The following is a 20,420-nucleotide window of genomic DNA, read 5'->3' as shown; positions in this document are numbered from 1 at the left end:
TTTCTTTCAAAAAAAAAAAAAAGCTTGCTTTCCGACGCTTGTCTCTTTCTTTCCCCCCCTGCCCCCCCCCCGCCCAGCCCGGCTTCCCTCCTCTTGGCTCCAAGGGGTGTCGAATCTGGAGCATTTTGGAAGAAAAGCCAAAAAAAAAAAAAAAGCAAAAGCGAGGAGGGGGAAATCGAGGCACGGATGCGCCGAGCTTCGGCCAGCGCGGATGCAGGGGAGGTGAGTAGGGGGGTCCAGCCCTTTTTTTTCTTTTTTCTTTTTTTTTGAAGTGTGGAGGGGGGGGGGGGAAAGAGAATTTGCCAAACTCGCGATCGATGCGGAGGGAAAGCAGCGAGTCTGGTTCTCGGGATAGGGAGCTCTCGGGGAGATTTGGGGGAGGGGGTGGGAAAGAGAGAGGAAGGGATGTTCCCTGGTGGGGGTGCTGGAAGCGGGAGGACCGGACTGAAAGGAGAGCCTGCCTTTTAAATCAAACCCCCCCACCCCCCCCACACACACACACACACATATACACACACACACACCGCGCCCGGGTCCTCTTCCTGTATCGCTGCTTTGCTGCAGCGGAGGATTCGCTTGGTGTCTTGAATCAGCCCCCGGGGAGGGAGGGGGGGGCACAAGGGGGAAGGCGACCAAGTCTCACACAGACAGACACACGCATGCACACACACACACACACACGCGCGCACACACTTCCCGGCCAATGCAGCAAGTGTGCCCGCTTGCAACGGAGAGGCGAGGAGCCCCGTTCTCGGATGCATGCTGCTTGCAAGCCCGGGGTGGGTGGGTGGGTGGGTGGGGGCTGGCAAGGAGGATCAACCGGGCAGGGGAGGGGAGGGGAAGGGAGGGGAAGGGGGGATGCCCTTGCATTGCGATCCCGCCGGGCTAGGAAGCCGCGCAGCCTCCTAATCAAAGCCATGTGCGCAGCGCCTTGCGAGCAGTGCGCGGCAGAGAGGGAGGAGGAAGAGGAGGAGAAGAAGAAGGAGGAGGAAGGTGGCAGAAAGCCGGGCAGTCGACAAGGCGTCCCCGGGCGCCAGGTTGCAAGAGCCCGTTCCGACCCGGGTTTGCAAGTTTGCCGCGCGCCACTCCCTCTCCTCCTTTGCCCGGGGTTACCGCTTGACCCGCGTGTCGCGTGGCTGGCAGCTTTTGCACGGGGGGTGGGTGGGTGGGTGGGTGGGGGTGGGAAAGACGCCTTCTCCAACCGGCTCTCCCTTCCCCTTCTCTGGGGCTGGGCTGCAATCTGGCCCGCTGCTTCTGCGCCGCCTCCTTCCTCCTTTCCACCCACCCACCCCCCGTCCCTCCCCTTGCAGGGAAAAAAAAAGAAGTCAGGGGGGTTTCCCCATCCCGGATGCTCCGAGAAGGGTGGGGGGGTTTCCCTTCCTTGCACGCCCCCCCCCTTGGATTGCTGGCATCCTCCGCCGGAGAAATCCCTGCCTTTGCAAGAGAGGCAGAAGCGATCGCCCATTTTTTTCTTTTTCTTTTTTCTTTTTTTTTTGCAAGCAGGAAATCTTGCACGGGGATTGCAGGCGGGGATTTCCCCCCCCCCGTTTCCCTCCCTCCACCCACACGCACACACACTCCCTCCCTCCCTCGTCCCCAATCTGGGGTTTCCTTCCTCACGAGGAGACACCCCCCCTTTTAAATGCAAGGCTTCCCTCGCCCTAGGGCAGCGTTTCCCAACCTTAGGAACTTGAAGATGCGTGGACTTCAATTCCCAGAATTCCCCAGCCAGCTATGCTGGCTGGGGAATTCTGGGAGTTGAAGTCCACGCATCTTCAAGTTCCTAAGGTTGGGAAACGCTGCCCTAGGCTGCCTGTCGTGATGGCTGCTTTTTTTTTTTTTTTTTTTTTTGAGCAAGGTGGAATCCAGTTAGGCAGTTCTATTGCCTTGCCTGCTTCAAGGGGGAATCTGTTGTTTTGGAAGGGATCTGGTGTTAGGAGGCTGTCATCATCCCTCACCGATCCCCGAGGAACCTCTGATATTGTTTCACACCTTGGCGGATTTGTAAGGGCCCGGTGGGAAATAGCCGAATCGGCTTTCATGCTTTTTACAGGGCTGTTGCAGCATCAAATTATTCTGACAGGGCATACATAGATCGGAGGATTGATCCTATTCAGATGAGGGCAATGCTCCCGCAGCACATTAAATCCTGGTGGATTTGAGGTTCAAGGGCCTTAGCCGCCTGTGAGCGAGGTTCTGCTTTTCGGGCCTAAACAAATGCAAAGTCTCTTTCATTTTCATGCAATATAATCAGAACAGAAGGGACCTTAAGAGGTCTTCTAGTCCAGCCCCTTGCTCATGCAGGAGGACCTATACCATTTCAGACAAGTGGCTGTCCAGTCTCTTCTTATAAACCTCCAGTGATGGAGCACTCACAGCATCTGTTGCACTGATTAATTGTTCTCACTGTCAGGATGTTTCTCCTTCATTCCAGGCTGATTTTCTCCTTGAATAGTTTCCATCCGTTGTTTCTTGTCCTGTATAAACAGAGGCATCGAATCAAGATCACGCAAAGTATTAGCACCGCTTTAATAAAACCCTAGCGAAGACCACACCTGGAATACTGCAACCAATTTTGGTCACCATACTAAAAAAAAAAAAAAACAAAGATGTTGAGAGTTTGGAAAAAATTCAGAGAAGAGCAACTAAGATGATCAAAGGCCTGGAGACTAAAACATACGAAGAAAGAATGCAGGACTTGGGTTTGGCTAGTCCAGGGGTCAGCAATCTGAAACAGTGAAAGAGCCACTCGGAACCGGTTCCCTCACAAAAGGAAAAACTGGGAGCCGCAAAAAATGTGTGCGCATGCGCGTACATGCGCGCATGCGCAGAACAGGGTTTGACTGAAGAGTGGAGCCAAGGCAAGATATGCACCTACCCTGCATATTTGAATTGATTGGTTGAACTTTTTTAGTCCCACTTTTTTTTTTGGACTGCACATGGCAGAGGACTGGGAGCCACAGGAGATGGCTGAAAGAGCCGCATGCATCTCCAGAGCCACGGGTTGCAGACCTGTGGGCTAGTCTAAAGAAAAGAAGAAATGGGTAACATGATAGCAGAGTTCCAGTATTTGAGGGGCTGCCACAAAGAAGAGGGGGGTCACGTTATTCACCAAAGCACCAGAGGGCAGGACAAGAAACAAACGGTTGGAAACTAATCAAAGAGAGAAGCAACCTGGAATTAAGGAGAAACTTCCTAACAGTGAAGACAATTAACCAGTGGGACAGCTTGCCTTCAGATGCTGTGAGTGCTCCATTACTGGAGGTTTATAAGAAGAGACTGGACAGCCACTTGTCTGAAATGGTAGGTTCTCCTACTTGTGCAGGGGGGCTGGATTAGAAGACCTCCAAGGTCCCTTCCAGATTCTGTTCTATTCCATTCCACTCCGCTCCATTCTTTGTGACAGCCCCACAAATACTAGAATACTGCTATCGTGTCCCCCCCCCCTCCCAGTCCTTCCTTTCTCTAGACTAGCCAAACCCAAACTCTGCAGCCGGTCTTCCTATTTTTTAGTCTCCAGGCCTTTAAATCATCTTAATTGCTCTTCTCTGCACTTTTCCCAAGCTCTCAATATCTTTTTATTTTTCTTCTTCTTGGGGTGACCAAAACTGGATGCAGTATTTCAGGTGTGGCCTTAGTAATGCGCTGTTCAGTGCAACAGGAAGGCATCGGTTGTGGAAAAATGGGCCCACCCTTAACATCTTGCACACACACCCCTGAGTGTGCATATCGTGGCTTGTCTCATTTGGCACTCTTTTTGACAACATCGCAGTTCCAGATGGAGCTCGGTTTTAGCCAGGAATGGCCAGTGGCTAGACAAGGAGGCAATTAAAAGAACAGAAGTGCTTTGGTGCGTATGTGTTTGTATGTGTGATGATAATGGCGATGCTGGTGCAGCCGATTAAAATTGGAAGCCGTCAGTGTCAAGGCGTATGACTCATTAAAAAGGCCACTGGTCAGCCACAGGGTTAGAAATGTCCCCGTTCGCAGTGTTTGGGTGTCACTTGTTCCATTTTGACGTCTGGGGCAAAGAATTTCAGTGTTTCTCAGTCTTGATGTGTGGACATCAACTCCCAGAATTCCCCAGCCAACAAGACTGGCTGGGGAATTCTGGGAGTTGAAGTCCTGAAGTCTTAGAGTTGCTAAGGTTGGAGACCTCTACAATGTTGTTAGCTGCGAAGTCGTGTCCGACCCATCGCGACCCCACGGACAACGTTCCTCCAGGCCTTCCTGTCCTCTACCATCTTCTGGAGTCCATTTAGATTCACGCCTCCTGCTTCAGTGACTCCATCCAGCCACCCTACAGTATAGGTCTAATAAATAAAATAAACCATAAAGTACCGGTCGAAGACCCAGAAGTGCTTTTTCCAAAATTCCAACTGGATTTTCTTGGTTTTTTCCTTTGAAAACATTTTCGCTTCTCATCCAAGAAGCTTCTTCGTTTCTAACCGGCAAAAGAGTTGACTAAGAACTGAAGAAATTTCAGTTCTAAGAAGCTAAACGTTTTGCAAGGAGAAGAAAACATCAAGAAAGTACAGTTGCCTTTTGGAAAAAAAAAAGAAGAATCTACCCTAGACATTTAGAAGAGAATATTTATAGCTCAGGGTTGAAGGAGGAGTACATGCTGCTGTCTGAGTTTGGTGGCTTTCTTGCAGACGGCGCCTCCAGTTTCGATATTAAAAAAAAGACGTTGAGATTCTAGAAAGAGCGCAGAGAAGAGCAACAAAGATGATTATGGGACTGGAGCCTAAAACATAAGAAGAACAATTGCAGGAATTGTATATGCCTAATCTAATGAAGAGAAAGACTAGGGGTGATATGACAGCAGTCTTCCAATATCTCAGGGGCTGCCCCAAAGAAGAGGGAGTCAAGCTATTCTCCAAAGCACCTGAAGGCAGGACGAGAAGCAATGGATGGAAACCAGTCAAGGACAGAAGTGACCTAGAAATAAGGAGAAATTTCCTAACAGAAAGTTAATCAGTGGAACTACTTGCCTCCAGAAGTTGTGAGCGCTCCCAACACTGGAGGTTTTTAACAAAAGATTGGACAACTATTTGTCTGCAATGGTACAGGATTTCCTGCCTGAGCATGGAGTTGGACTAGAAGACCTCCAAGGTCCCTTTCAACTCTGTTTTTCTGCAGATAAACACAGTCAAGATAATTTTAAACAAAAATTCTATCGGGGTATCACAGTGGCCTCGTAACTGGATGTCCAATTCAGCTATGCAGGGGATCGCCTCTGGCGTTGCTTTGTATAGATCTTTTAAGGCTAAGCCAGAGGCCCCCAACCTTTTGGGCACCAGGGACCAGTTCCGTGGAGAAAGGTTTTTCCACGGATCGGAGGTTGTGTGGTTTTGTGTGCTGCCTGCATCCCACGGATGGGGCTTTGCTTGTTTGTGTGGACCGGTTGCTGGCGTGCTGTGGCCCAGTACCGGTCCACGGACCGAGTGTTGGGGGACCCCTGTTCTAAGGAACCGGAGAATGTACGGTGTGTCCAGTCTTGCACAATATGTTAAAACAGTCTGCATATCAGCACCACAATAGCAAAGAAGGGGAATCTTTTGTGCGTGACACAGGGCAGAGGGAATTCTTCGAGCATCGCACCTAATTTTATTCAGTTTCAACCAAAGTAAATCAGGCCAAAAGCAGATGGCTTAGTAGAGGGATCACTAATGGTTAAGCCACAAGAAATGGTATAGGGCTTCCTGCCTGAACGGGGCTGGACTAGATGACCTCCAAGGTTCCTTCCAACATTATTATTATTACTACTACTACTGCCTTGGACCATTCCTGTCTTCCGGCATTCTCTGGGTTAAGCTGGCTAGGTGTTAAGTGAATACATCTTGTTCGTTTAGTGGCCATTCGAAGCTACCGCGGCACTGTAAAAAATGACTTACGACTGTATTTCACAGTTACGACCGTTGCAGCACCCCCCCACGGCCCTGTGATTTACAGGCAGATGCTTGGCAACCGACTCACATTTGTGACGGTTGCAGCGTCCCAGCTGCAACGAGGGGAGTGCAGATAACACACTTAACAGTCGTGTGTTGCCAACTTAACAACTGCTGTGATTCACTTAAGAATGGTGGCAAGGAAGGTGGTGAAATGGGACAAAAATCCACGTAACAAATGTCTCACTTAGCAAGAGAAATTTGGGGCTCAGTTGAGGAGGTCGTAAATCGAGAGCTATCTATAGTTGCAAAGTCAGTTGAAAATAAGACATTAGAAGGATTATAACGGCTGCATGGAATACCGGCGATTCTCTACGTACGGCGGCTTATTTAATGACCGAAGTTACAATGCCGCTGAACAAGAGTAGCTTGTGCCCCATTTTTCATTGCAACGTGCCCATGGTCACGCAATCGCAATTCGGATATTTGGCAGCTGGCTCGTATTTATGACGGTGTCCCGGGGTCATGGGATATCCCCTTTTGCCACCTTCTGAAAAGCAAAGTCAATGGGGAAGCCAGATTCGCTTAACAACTGTGGCAAGAAATGTCCCACTTAGCAAACAGAAATTGAGGGAATTGTGATCATAAGTTGACTATTAGCTTTTTTCAACCTTGGCAGCTTTAAGAGGAGCGGACTTCAACTCCCAGAATTCCCCAGCCAGCGTTGCTGGCTGGGGAATTCTGGGAGTTGAAGTCCGCTCCTCTTAAAGCTGCCAAGGTTGAGAAACATTGCTTTAAGACAACTCATTTGACCCATTCTGGATGTATTTGGACTATACCTCCCATCACCCACCCCCAGACTGCTTGCTGGGAGTCCTGGCTATTGTAGTTCAGGAGAGAAAAGAGATTTTGCAGCTTGTCAGAAGGGTATATTTTGCAAGACAACGAAAAGCCGCCTGCAAATGAATGGAAGAAATTGGGTGACATTTATCCCAGTCTTGCCTGGGCAAATAAAATAAAATCTTATTATCCGAGCTGAATATACCCTACTGGCTTTCTTGAATTCCATCATCAGCTAAATGGCGCTTGCAGAAGAGACAAAATGAAGGATGCCTCTTTTTTTTTTTTTTTAAACACCGTTGAAGGCCTTTTAGCCTCTCCCTTTGTGAAGTGGTGTCATAAACTTTCAAGTCGTAGTGTGGACCTTCCCAAAATAGAGACAGATTTTCCTTGGAAGTAGCTCACGTTGAGCTGTATAGCACGCAGTCAAAACATTTGTTTTCTATTCTGTCATCAAATGCTTTGCGATCATTCTACTCTACGTCCTGGAGTTCGGATTCGTTTATGTAAGTTTACCCAGTTTGTAAGCTTGTGGTACCATCGTTGAAAGGGTTTTGCCCTGTGATGCGCTGTTTCGCCCACTTAAAAGTTTACAGGCACGAGATTTTTTTTAGTACTATATACAATTCGGTGTGTTGAGCAAAGCTAGAAACAAGGTTATGATGAAACACACGCACCCCGCCCAAGAAATTCGGCAATTTTTACAACAGGGTTTGCACACAACTAACCAACTTTTCTACAACTATTTGTGTCGGCGTCGTTTAAACTGTGGTGTTTGTAGGATGACGTCATTCAGCAAATGACATCACTCTCTTGACAGTTTAATTGGCAGGTGGGAATAAGGGGCGTTCAGCCGCACAATTGGTCACTTAAATCAAGATTTCCTTTGCAATTCAGTAATGAGTTTGAAGTGGGCTGTGAAGCGACAACGCACTACTCCTCGTGTACACTACACAACATTGGGTTCAGGTAGTCGCTAAGACTATAGTGGCTTTTATTAGTGTCTGACCATTATTAAGGGCTTACATTGCTCATGATTCTAAGCCTTCTTTTTTATGTTTAGTTTTCTTTCCCAAAAGAGTTTTAACGCTGGAAGCATATCAGCAAAAATAATAATCTTTTAATACAGAGACTAATATGTGGTCTAGGATTATCGTATAAGTGCAGCTGCTCTGTTGAGATTGTAACCCCTTTGGCCTTTCGGTAATGAGCTGTTTCAATAATAACACAGTAATTATAGTCAGCAATAATTGTAGAGGCCAAAGCCATTTTCCCCAGCGCTGATCTGAATGACAGAATTGAAGAAAGTTCCCAAGTATAGGCAGTCCTCGACTTGCGACCGCAACTGAGCCTGAAATTTCTGTTGTTAAGCAAGACAGTTGTTAAGTGAGTTTTGCCCCATTTTGTGACGGTTGCAAGTGCCCCCCCCCGGGTCGTGCAATCCCCTTTTGTGACCTTTGGACAGACAAAGACAATGGGGAATCCAGATTCACTTAACAACCATGTTACTGACTGAGCACCTGCAGTGATTCCCTTCACAACGGTGGCCAGGAAGGTCGTAAAACGGGACAAAACTCGCTTAACGACGAAAGGTCGGCCTCAGTTGCGGTCGTACGTTGCAGGCTACCCGTATGAGACTGCAGCTCTGAAGAGTTTGGGGACAGGGTGAGAAATGTGGGATTCGAACTGACCATTATTCTCAGACCACTGCTGTGATTGGTTTGCTGCCAACAAGCAAAAATGGGAATGGTGGTTTGGCAGCTCCCTTCTAATAATAATTGTTTTGCTTTTTGCATTTGGCCAAAATGCAGGGTGCCCAGAAAAGCACGGATGCAGGGAACAGTAATTAGGTGAGGATGGAGGTTTAATTCGGGATTGGTCAACTCTTGGAGTAAGGCAATCTGGGGGTCCTGTTGTCGGTACTCTGTTGTGGGTTTTTTGCTCGGTTGCAGGGACAACTTAATGGCCCAAACACTATTTCTCCAAAGCACCAGAAGGCAGGACAAGACGCAAAAGATGGAAACTGACCAAAGAGAGAAGCAACCTAGAACTAAGGAGAAATTTCCTGGGGCAAAGCGTGCTTAACAAATGTCTCACTTGACAACAGAAATGTTGGGCTCGATCATCGTAAGTCGAGGACTACCTGTACCAAACAACAAGACGACCAAGTGTTGACACCATCCCAAAAAGCCTCCGGAATAGGAAGAACAATAATATTTGGGAATAGATATTTTTTCTTCCCGAAGACCAATGTGGTCTTCTGTTCCTTGATCCTTTGCCTCTGGCTACAGTGACTTCTCTGCTCATAGAGATTGAAGCAGGTCATAAGAGTCCAAGATTAGACCACATGTGTGGTCTCCACAAGATCTTAGATCTCGGCCCTTAGATCCCCCAGAGAATTCTCAGCAGCTGTCCCAAGTAAACCAGACAGGAAACAGGATTAGATGAGCTGATTCTACTTTATTCCAAGGCTTCATTTAACAGAATCTGTGAGTCTGAAGGCGTAAATGTCCCACTGCCACTGAAGTGTTTGATCCGTTGGGATGGGTCTTTCCTGTGCTTCTTTTCTCGGCTCTTTCAGCCCCTGGGGGCTTCTGCCTCTTGGGTCTCATGGTTTCCTAGGCTGCATCTCTGCCCTTCCTCCCCCAAGGACATCCGCACATTCCATTACGGCAGCCTCTTTCTCGGTCACCTGCTCTTCCACTTCTTGGCAGAAGATCCAGCTAGGAGGTCCTAACTGACGGGGCAAAGAGCTGTGAGAAAGTGGAGGACTGGAAGGTTGTTGCGGGTGGGTGGATGGATATGAGGGAAGGAAGGAGGTGGATGGATGGATGGATATATGGAGGGAAGGAGGTAGATGGAGGTGGATGGATGATAGGTGGTAGAGATAGATGAAGGAGGTGGGTGGATGGATGATAGGCGATAGAGATGGATATGAGGGAAGGAAGGAAATGGATGGATATATGGGGGGAAGGAGGTAGATGGATAGATGGAGGTGGATGGATGATAGGTGACAGAGATGGATGGATATGAGGGAAGGAGGGAAATGGATGGATAGATATATGGAGGGAGAGAGGTGAATGGATGATAGGTGATGGAAAGGAGGGAATTGGATGCATGGATGGATATATGGAGGGAGGGAGATGGATGATAGGTGACGATAGAGATGGATGGATGATAGATGACAGAGAGATAGGTAGATGATACATATGGATGATTGATGATAGATGGATGGATGGATGGATGAATAGATGATGGAGATACAATTAATTTAGATGGCCACCCAACTCATAGTGGCTCTGGACAGCTTACAGAGCAAAATCCCCAGTACAAAACCCAATCAACTGCTGCCACAGCCCACCAGCCACACTGATCAAGCCAACCACTTGATGGGCTCCGTATCGCCTTGGAATCCCCAGGCCAGATGGCAAATCACGTAGTCAAGGCCTTTGGCAAGATGGTCAGGGTGGGGTCCAACCTTATTTCCTCAAAGATGATGTTCCACTGGCAGAGAGCCACCACGGAGAAGGCCCTTTTTCTTGATCCCACCAGGTAGCGATAGCCCTTATATGCCACTTCACGGTGCTTTACAGCCCACTCTCTAAGCTGTTTACAGAGTCAGCATATTTGCCCCCAACAATCTGGTCTTCATTTTTACCGACCTCGGAAGGATGGAAGGCAGAGTCAACCTTGAGCCGGGCTCAACTGGCAGTCGGCAGAGTTAGCCTGCAATACTGCCTTCTAACCACTGCGCCACCACGGCTCATGGTGATGAAGGTCACCCAGCCGGCTTTCGTGTCTTATGGCGGGACTAGAACTCACAGTCTCCTGCTATTGACTCTTAAGTCACCCAACCTGCTCTACCTTAGGAATCACCTGCTGCCAGCGTCAACGTCCCTCCGTCCAGTGCGCTCCCGCAGAGAGGGCCTCCTAAGGGTTCCACCGTTCGGAGAATGCCGTCTGGTGGCTCCCAGAGGGAGGGCGTTCTCTGTGGGCGCGCCTGACCTATGGAACCGTTTACCGGTTAAGCTCCGGATGGCTCCCGACCTTCGCTCCTTCCGACGCGACCTAAAAACATATCTGTTTGAGCAATCCGGTCTGGTCTGACGGGTTCTGTTGTAATTATTGTTTTAAGGTAACTATCTTCTGCATTTGGGCAAAATTAGGGTTTAATTTGTTTTCAATATCTGTATTTGTGCATTCTGTTACTTATGTCACTGTTCACCGCCCTGAGTCCTTAGGGAGAAGGGCGGTATACAAATCAAATCAAATCAAATAAATAAATAAATAAATAAATAAATAATGCCTAAGTGGGACTAGAACTCACCAGCTCCTGATTGGTCCAAACAGCCAGCTTTCATACCTAAGGTGGAACTAAAACGCACTGTCTCCTGGTGATTGGCCCAAACTCACCCATCTGGCTTTCATGCCTAAAACGGGATTAGAATTCAGAGTCTCCTGGGATTCTAGCCTGGTGTCTTAACCCCTAGACCAGACATGTCAAACTCGCGACGTATCGGGACTGTTTTGCCGTTGCTGGCAATGGGGTGGGTGCAGCTTCCGTGTGACGTGTCCGGCCCGTGGGCCGGCAGTTCAACAACCCTGCCCTAGACCAAATTTATAATTGCTTTTCATTTTATTTTAGTATCGTTTGTATTCAGCAGTCACTTTTTGAAATGGGGAGGATGGAATTTAATTTTTTGGGAGAATGGAAATTAATTTTATGAAGAACACTATTCATATACGTTAGACATGTCAAACCCGCGACGTCACGTGATGTCGCATGACGTATCGGAACTTTTTCCCATTGCCGGCAATGGGATGGGCACGGTTTCTTTGTGACGCTCCGGCCCGCGGGCCGGCAGTTCGACACCCCTGATATATGTTGTTTTTAGAACTGTCGGTCGTCCTTTACATGCATCTCTGTTCATAAAGGCACGGCTCAGCCAATTTTTCTTCACACAGAAAAAGAAAGAAGTCGCCGACGGAGGCTTTGATCTGTGGCGAGTTTTACATGAATATCAAACTCGGTGCTTGAATGAAGTGGCGGATGGTTTAAAATGTCAGATGTGATGCTCATTGTGTTATCCAAAGGTTCATAATGGAGCCTGGTTCCGTTTATACATTCCTTTCTTATGAAGAGGTGGAATCATCCCCCGGTGTGTCAGGAGACAGTTAGAAAAAAGATCAAGAGGACCATAGAGAAAAATTGGGAGGGGACAGGGGTAATGAAGACATACAGGTAATCCTCGACTTATGACTACAGTCGAGTCCAAAATTTATATCGCCAAGTGAGACAGTTGCTAAGTGAGATTTACCCCATTTTACGAGCTTTCTTGTCACCGTTGTTAAGTGAATCGTCGTACAGGTAGTCCTCAGCTTACAACCGCAATTGAGCCCAACGCTTCTGTCGCTAAGTGAGACCTTTGTGAACTGAGTTTTGTCCCATTTTACGGCCTTTGTCACCACACTTGTTAAGTGAGTCGCCACAGTTCATAAATTGGTTACACGGTTGTTAAGTGGAACTGGCTTCCCCACTGACTTTCCTCGTGAGACTGTCGTAAAAGGGGATTAAATGACCCTGGGACACGCCCACGGTCATAAATGTGAGTCAGTTGCCAAGTGTCTGAATTTTGATCATGGAGTTCGTGGGGAGGCTGTGACGGTCATAAGTGTGAAAACGGTTGTAAGTCCCTTCGGTGGTGTTGCAACTTTGAATGGCCACTAAATGAACTACTGTAAGTTGAGGGCTAATTGTAGTTGTTAAGTTAGTAACATGGTCGTTAAGGGAATCTGGCTTTCCCCGTTGACTTTGCTTGTCAAAAGGTCACAAAAGGGGATCACGTGACCCCGGCACACTGCGACCGTCATAAATGTGAGTCAGTTGCCAGGCGGCCAAATTTTTTTTAATTTATTGTTTTAAATATTTTATTAGTTTTTTTATCATTACAATTCATTTGTGCTTAATGAACAACGTGTTGTCTGAGTTGATTTTTGCATAGTCATAAAGGTTAAGTTCCTACTCTCTTTCCCAACCGTTGATAAAATAAGTTCCATGCTTGAAAGTATTCTGTATCTTTGATTCTTAATGTGAGTCTGTCCATTTCCGCACAGTCCAATATTTTCTTAATTATCGCTTCCTCCGACGCGGGTAATCTCGCTTTTCCAGGGATGCACAAATACAATCCTCGCTGCAGTTAATACATGCAAATGTTAAATACACATTTCATTTTATCAATTTTTTCTGGCCTTGTGCCTAGTTTAAAAAAAAGTTCAGGTTTAAAATCTACATGTTTTCCTAACAACTTTTCTAACCAGGTATGTATTTTAGTCCAAAATTGTTATTATTATTATTTTGCTTTTGCACATGTCCACCACATGTTAAGGACTGTCTGAATTCGGTGTCCAAAATTTTGTAATCTTTTTTGTTTTCCTAATTCTGATTAATGAGACTGAGTGTGTGTGTGCGCGCATGCGCGCACAGTTGTTAGCGGCAGGCTTAATCGTACAGGATGGACAATCACACACTCTTATTTTTGCGGATTTCTTTTTAAAAAAAAATTTAAAAAAGGCTGATGGTTTTATCCACTATAATTCTTTGGTTATTATTATTTTTTTTCAAAAGCTTTCTGTATTTAAGACGGATACAACAAGGTTGTCATGATCTCGCTCCTCTATATGTTTTTTTTAAAAAAAAGCTCAGTGCTTTACTATAATTCGTTTGCTATTTTTATTTCCTAAGATGGGATTCAAGTGGCGTTTATAAATGGAAACAGCATGCGTAGGTTGCATCTATAACTGGACTGTTTCTGATTCCCAAGGAACAATCAATCCTCCCTTTTCCTAAAGGGGAGAATCTTTTAGGTGATCCATTTGGATGCAAAAAATAAAAATAAGCATGCTTGAAATTGAAAAAAAAATCACATTTGGGGGATCTTGAACCCCCAAGTTAGAGGAAGCTATGAAAATGCTTCACTATGCAGCAGATAAGAATCTCCCATTCTCCTGGCAGCCTAGAGATGTGTTGGGATTACAGTACCCATCTTCCCCAGCTCTGGTGAATGGGAACAGTTGCAGCCTGCATGTTTTGGGGCACAAAAATCACCCTAGCTTAATTTTCTGACCAATTTCCTGCCTCTGGAATCTGCTTTTTTGTAAGGCAAACAAAACCATCAAGCTGTTATAGAACATAGGATAACTTGAGTTGCAAGGGACCTTGGAAGTCAGTCAGTCAGAATAGATCGGGAAGGGAACTTGGAGGTCTTCTAGTCCAACCCTTTGCCAAAGCAGGAGATGCTACAACTGTTTCAGACAAGTGGCTGTCCAGTCTCTTCTTTAAAACCTCTAATGATGGGCACCCACAATTTCTGAAGGCAACCGGTTCCAGACATTAATTGTTCTCAGCGTTAGGAAGTTTCTCCTTAATTCCAGGTTGCTTTTATCCTTCATTAGTTTCCATCTATTGTTTCTTGTCTTGCCTTCTGGTGCTTTGGAGGATAGCTTGACTCCCTCTTCTTTGTGGTAGGCAATAATAATAATAATAATAATAATAATAATAATAATAATAATAGGAGGAGTCAGAGCCTTAGGTGCAATCCCAAAACAACTGGAGCACCACTTGAACACCATTGGCATTGACAAATTCGCCATTAGTCAATTACAAAAGGCAGCCTTACTAGGAGCTGCTTCCATCCTGCAACAATATATGTAATATCATCAAACATTCACATCTGCTTATCCCAGGTCCTTGGTAAGGAGTCGATAGGTAGACAAAATGTCAAATCCAGTCTGAACATCTGGCTGACTGCAATGATCAATAATAATAATAATAATAATAATAATAATAATAATAATAATAGTCATTTGGAACACAACACGCCAGATATCGCTGTCGTAGAGAACCGAAGTGTACAGTTGATTGATATCGCCGTACCAGGAGATGCCAGAGTCGAAGAAAAAGAACTGGGGAAAAAATTACGAAATACCGCGACCTGGCCATCGAAACTGCGCGATTATGGATGAAATGTGTAACAGTGATACCCATCGTCATCTGGGCACTGGGAATTATGTCCAAAAACTTTGCAAAATATATCAAGAAATTGCAGCTCCCTGCAATAACTCCAGCAAAGCTACAAAAAAACTACGCTACTCGGAACATCTTACATTTTAAGGAGATACCTGGATGATACCTAAGATGCTGGCAGCAACCCGTGTCAACCATTAGCGCCAGTCAATTTGAGTGTTCAGTTGACTGAGTTTCATGTTTTATGAATAAAAGTTTAATAATAATAATAATAATAACAACAACAACAATAACAATAATAATAATAGAGTTGGAAGGGACTTTGGAGGTCATCTAGCCCAGCCCCCTGCTCAGGCAGGAAACCCTATAACATTTCAGACAAATGGCTGTCCAATCTCTTCTTAAAAGCCTCCAATGATACCTGTAACTTTTGAAGGCAAGCTGTTCCACCAATTAATTGTTCTCACCATTAGGAAATTTCTCCTTAGTTCCAGGTTGCTTCTCTCCTTGATTAGTTTCCATAGGTTGACCCCCTCTTCTTCGTGGTAGCCCCTCAAATAATGGAAGACTGCTATCATCTGTGCACTAGGCTTTCTTTCTCTAAACTGTTGTTGTTGTTAGCTGCGAAGTCGTGTCCGACCCATCGTGACCCCATGGACAACGTTCCTCCAGGCCTTCCTGTCCTCTACCATCTTCTGGAGTCCATTTAAGCTCACGCCTACTGCTTCAGTGACTCCATCCAGCCACCTCGTTCTCTGTCGTCCCCTTCTTCTCTTGCCCTCAATCTTTCCCAGCATTAGGCTCTTCTCCAGTGAGTCCTAAACTAGAGTCTCTAAACTAGACATACCCAATACTTGCAGGCTTCCTTCATAAGTTATAGCCCCCAGCCCCCTAATCATCCTTATTGCCCTTCTCTGCACTCTTTCCAGTGTGTTACAACCTCATAAAGAATCTTTCCTTCTTATTTAAATGGAATGGGAGAAAAGGCATTAAAACTTCCTGTGCATATAGTTTGAGCCTTCCTTTCGGCATGAGGTTCATTCAATCCCTGTAAACAAACAGTTGCCAAGTGAAAATTACTCCCCGTGTTCATTCATAAAAGCTTCTCGAATGTGTAATTCATAAAAAAAAAAAAACAACCTCTGCCGGTGGTGTCGAGAACGGGGGGGGGAATTAAAAACAACACCCGTTTTAGGCGGTGCATGTATGACAAATAGAGAGTTGGTGAGTTGGCGTATTTTTGCAGGATAATTGCTTTTACGGTCTTTTATTTGCAAAGCTGCTTTTGCTAACAGGAAGAATGACTCGTAATGAGAGGCTCGCAGATGGTCTCTGGGTAAATGCACCGCAATTAATGCTGGTAGCAAAAACAAGCCAATATGGTTTAAAAAAAATATGAGATGACAAAGAAATGTTTCTTGGCTCTTGAGAATGGACACATCAGTGGAATAGCGGTCGGGTGAGCGGCAGTAACTCCCTGGCTAGATTCGGATCTGGTTTATTAGGAACTAGCTTAGCAGATCATGATTAAAACAGGGTTTGTTTTAACCTTTATTTGATTGGGCTAGAAGATCAGGGGTCTTCAAACCTGGCCCTTTTATGACTTGTGGACTTCAACTCCCAGAATTCCTCAGCCAGGCATGCTGGCTGAGGAATTCTGGGAGTTGAAGTCCACAAGTCATAAAAAGAACAGCTTTGAAGGCCCCTGGAGTAGATTCACACAGCTTGCTGAACTAAAACCAGCTACTCCTCCAGTCATGACCTCAACTGGCCCCAGAATTTCCATTTGCTAAGCAGGACACTTGTTAACCGAGTTGTGCCAGATTTTACGGCCTCTTTGCCATGGGGGTGGAGCGTATCGCTGCAATTGTTAAATGAATCGTGCAGTCATTAAGTGGATCTGTCTTCACCCATTGGCTTTGCTCAGGGCTCTTCAAACTTGGCCCTTTTATGACTTGTGGACTTCAACTCCCAGAATTCCTCAGCCAGGCACGCTGGCTGAAGAATTCTGGGACTTGAAGTCCACAAGTCATGAAAGGGCCAAGTTTGAAGACCCCTGGTTGTTGGAAGCCAGTTGGGAAGATCACAGACTGTGGTCACGTGATCCCAGGATGCCGAGACTGTCAGAAATATAGGCTAGTTGCCCAGCACTTGAATTTTGATCATGTCCCTGTGGGGAATGCTGCTACGGTTATAAGTGTGAGGACTGGTTATAAATCACTTTTTTTTCATTGTCGTCGTATCTTTGAAGAGTCACTCACTAAATTAAGGGATGTAAGTCGATACCATCTTATAGCTCAATACTATGCAACAATATTTTGGGTAGACTAGCCTTTGGAATAGCAAAACAACAGAATACCCCTGCTCTAAAGAAAAACAATAAAGCTCCTTTAATCAGAATAGAGTTGGAAGGGACCTTGGAGGTCATCTAGTCCAACCCCCTTCTCAGGCAGGAAACCCTATACCATTTCAGACAAATGGCTGTCCAGTCTCTTCTTAAAGACTTCCAGTGTTGGAGCATTCACAGCTTCTGGAGGCAGGTTGTTCCACTGGTTAATTCTTCTCACTGGCAAGAAATTTCTCCTCAGTTCCAGGTTGCTTCTCTCCTGGATTAGTTTCCATCCGTTGCTTCTTGTCCTGCCTTCAGGGGCTTTGGAGAATAGCTTGGCTCCCTCTTCTTTGGGGCAACCCCTGAGATACTGGAACATTGCTATCATGTCCCCCCTCGTCCTTCTCCTCATTAAACTAGACATACCCAATTCCAGCAACCGTTCCTCGTATGTTTTAGCCTCCAGGCCCCTAATCGTCTTGGTTGCTCTTCTCTGTACTCTTTCTAGAGTCTCCACATCTTTTTTTTAATATCGTGGTGACCAAAACTGGATGCAGGATTCCATGTGTGGCCAACGCATTATTTAATTCATATGATCTTGATTCTATCTGTCTGTTAATGCAGCCTAGGACTAGAGGTTGGCTTTTTTGGCAGCTGCAGCAGACGGCTGGCTCGTATTTTAAGCGGTTGACCGCTAGGACTCCTAGCTCCCTCTCAGATCTTCTGAGGCCATGCCAATTCTCCAGGCACAGCTGTGGGGATTTGACAATTAATCTGACTGCAGAATTGGCTGGCCGGGGATGTCCCATAGAAAGGAAGTGGAGGTAGTCAAGGAGAAGGGAGTGTGTCTCCAATGAGCCAAAAAAAACCCTGATTAATAAGACTTCAGGCAGGAGACGACCAGCAGAACACAGCAGGCCAAAATGAAACAGCTGTTTTTTTGGTTTTTGTTGGTTTTTTTCTGTTGGTTTGGCAGAGTTTTGATTTAATAATTGCATGTTTCAAGAAATAAAAGTGGTAGCCTTCGTCTTTGGTTCGCTAGAGACATTTGCATCTCTGTGTGAGAAGACTTCAGCGTTGTGGCTCTAGAGCAGGGGGGGTCTTCAAACTGGGCCCTTTTATGACTTGTGGACTTCAACTCCCAGAGAATTCCTCAGTCGGCCATTTTTATGAAACTTCGGGCTTGGATGCAGACCAGGGGTCTTCAAACGTGGCCCTTTTATGACTTGTGGACTTCAGCTCCCAGAATTCCTCAGCCAGCATGCCTGAGTTGAAGGTTGAAGATGCCTGCTCTAGAGCTAAGGAACTAGTCCTCATGAAATCTTCCCGATTGCTGGCGTTGAAGGCCTTTGTTCTATCCTAGCCCCCTTCTCTTTTGCAACGATTGCCCTCTCCCTCCCCATTGCACAATGCAGCCAGCAGCAACAGTTGTTTCTCAACTTGAAGGAGGCTGGTACTTCAACTCCCAGAGTTCCCCAGCCAGTACGGCTGGCTGAGGAATTCTGGGAGTTGAAGTCCACCGTTCTTTAAAATTGCAAATAGTTCAGAAACACAGCGCAAGCTGAAGGGGGAGGAGCAGGGAAGAGGATGTGAGACACCACCCACCCCACCGTGCTTATGCAAAAGGAGTTTGTTTGCACTGCATCAGATCATCGTCTTGACTGGGTCAAGTTGATTTCAGAAGAAAGCAAAGAGGAACTGAAAAGGATTGAGCACGCCTCCCTCCCGTTCTCTCTTAATAAAAATTGCTAATTTGGCAGAAGAGTTGTACGGAAACGTCACCCATTGCACCCAAGCAGGCTTTTAGCGCTGGAGTTTCATCACTGGAAGCTTTCAAGAAGAGACTGGACTGCCGTCTGTCAGAAATGGTGTAGAGCAGGGGTCTTCAAACGTGGCCACTTTAAGACTCATGGACTTCAACTCCCAGAATTCCCCAGCCAGCCATGCTGGCTGGGGAATTCTGGGAGTTGAAGTCCACGAGTCTTAAAGTGGCCACGTTTGAGAACCCCTGGTGTAGAGTTGGGCGGGGTTGGACTAGATGACCTACAAGGTCCCTTCCAACTCTGTTGTTCTGATCATTCTGGTCATTCCTGCTTCCAAAATACTGTGACGGCTGGGTGAAGTCCTTGACTTAACAACACTTCATTTAGTGACGGTTCGAAGTTACAGCGGCACTGGAAAAAGTTGCGTATATGACGGTTCTTCACCATTACGACCGTTGCAGCATCCCCGCGGTCAGGGGATCATAATTCAGGTGCTGGGCAAATGACTCACATTTACGACGGTTGGGGTGACCTGGGCTCACGTGATCACCTGCGAACTCTTCAGAAATGAGGAAGCTGCTTGGATGGAAAACACAAGGAAAAGACAATCCAGTTGTCTTTTTTTGGGGGGGGAAAGGCATCTTTGAGACAACCAAGCTCAGAGAACACCACAAACACTCTAGTTCTCCTCCTCCTCCTCACCTTTTTCTTCTCCTCCATTCAACAGACCTCACTTCCTTCTAGCACTGATGATGTTATCTAGTTGGGTCATAAAATGTCTGCAAGAAAACCACTAAACTCAGACCACCAAGGACCCCACAGTCCTCCTCCTTCTCCACTCCACAAATCCTCTTCCCCTTTAGGACTGATGATGTTACCTAGTTGGGTCATGAAACATCTGCAAAAAAAACCACCAAGCTCAGAGACCACTAAGGACCCCTCCTCCTTTTTTTTTTTTTAAAAAAAATTCTGGCTGTGCTGAGAGAGGAGATGGCCCAAAATCTTCCAGTTAATTTTTGGCTCTCTGATTCTTCATCACAATTTCACCCCCAACTCTGAAAATCTGCTCCTCAATTGAAGCAGAGCAGCGCAGCGAATCCCCCTGCGTTTGCTGGGATGGTTGGCGAATAACCAATAAATCAGAGGTTGCGTTTGGCTTCTTATAAACCCTTATTTCCGAGCCTGCCGGAGTCTTTTTGGACCATGGGTGGCTTGTTTTTTTTTTTCCTTTCATAAGTTCATTTGTATCAGAAGCATCGCAATTAAAATAAGGCATACTCTTTATGACGTAAAATTTAAAATACAAAATACAGGATTCAAATGTGTACGGATGAAATTGATGTTGCCCTGAAACATTCATTGCGTCTAAATGTAATTAAATAAATAATGACCCAAGAAATGTCGCGGGGGTAGTGTTGAGGGTGACCAGTTGGTGAAAGAGTTCATGCAAGGGAAAAAAAAGTCAGCAGCCTCTATTTAGAATTGAATAGAGCTGGAAGGGACCTTGGAGGTCTTCTAGTCCAGCCCCCTGCTCAGGCAGGAGAACCTGTACCATCTCAGTCAAGTGACTGTCT

At 46.1% G+C, this 20,420-nt stretch overlaps 1 protein-coding gene across 1 annotated transcript in view; it reads left to right on the top strand.

The window, feature by feature from the left end:
• The first annotated feature begins 72 nt into the window (after positions 1-72).
• Positions 73-20,420, top strand: part of RGS19 (regulator of G protein signaling 19) — a 63,470-nt gene continuing 43,122 nt past the window's right edge. Inside the window, exon 1 of the mRNA XM_083360993.1 lies at positions 73-222. The gene's annotated coding sequence lies outside the window, so the exon portion shown is untranslated. The remainder of the gene's footprint in view (positions 223-20,420) is intronic.

Source organism: Vipera ursinii, assembly GCF_947247035.1.
Source record: "Vipera ursinii genome assembly, chromosome: 3".
Taxonomy (NCBI): Eukaryota; Metazoa; Chordata; class Lepidosauria; order Squamata; family Viperidae; genus Vipera; species Vipera ursinii.
This window is presented reverse-complemented; position numbering and strand designations above follow the sequence as displayed.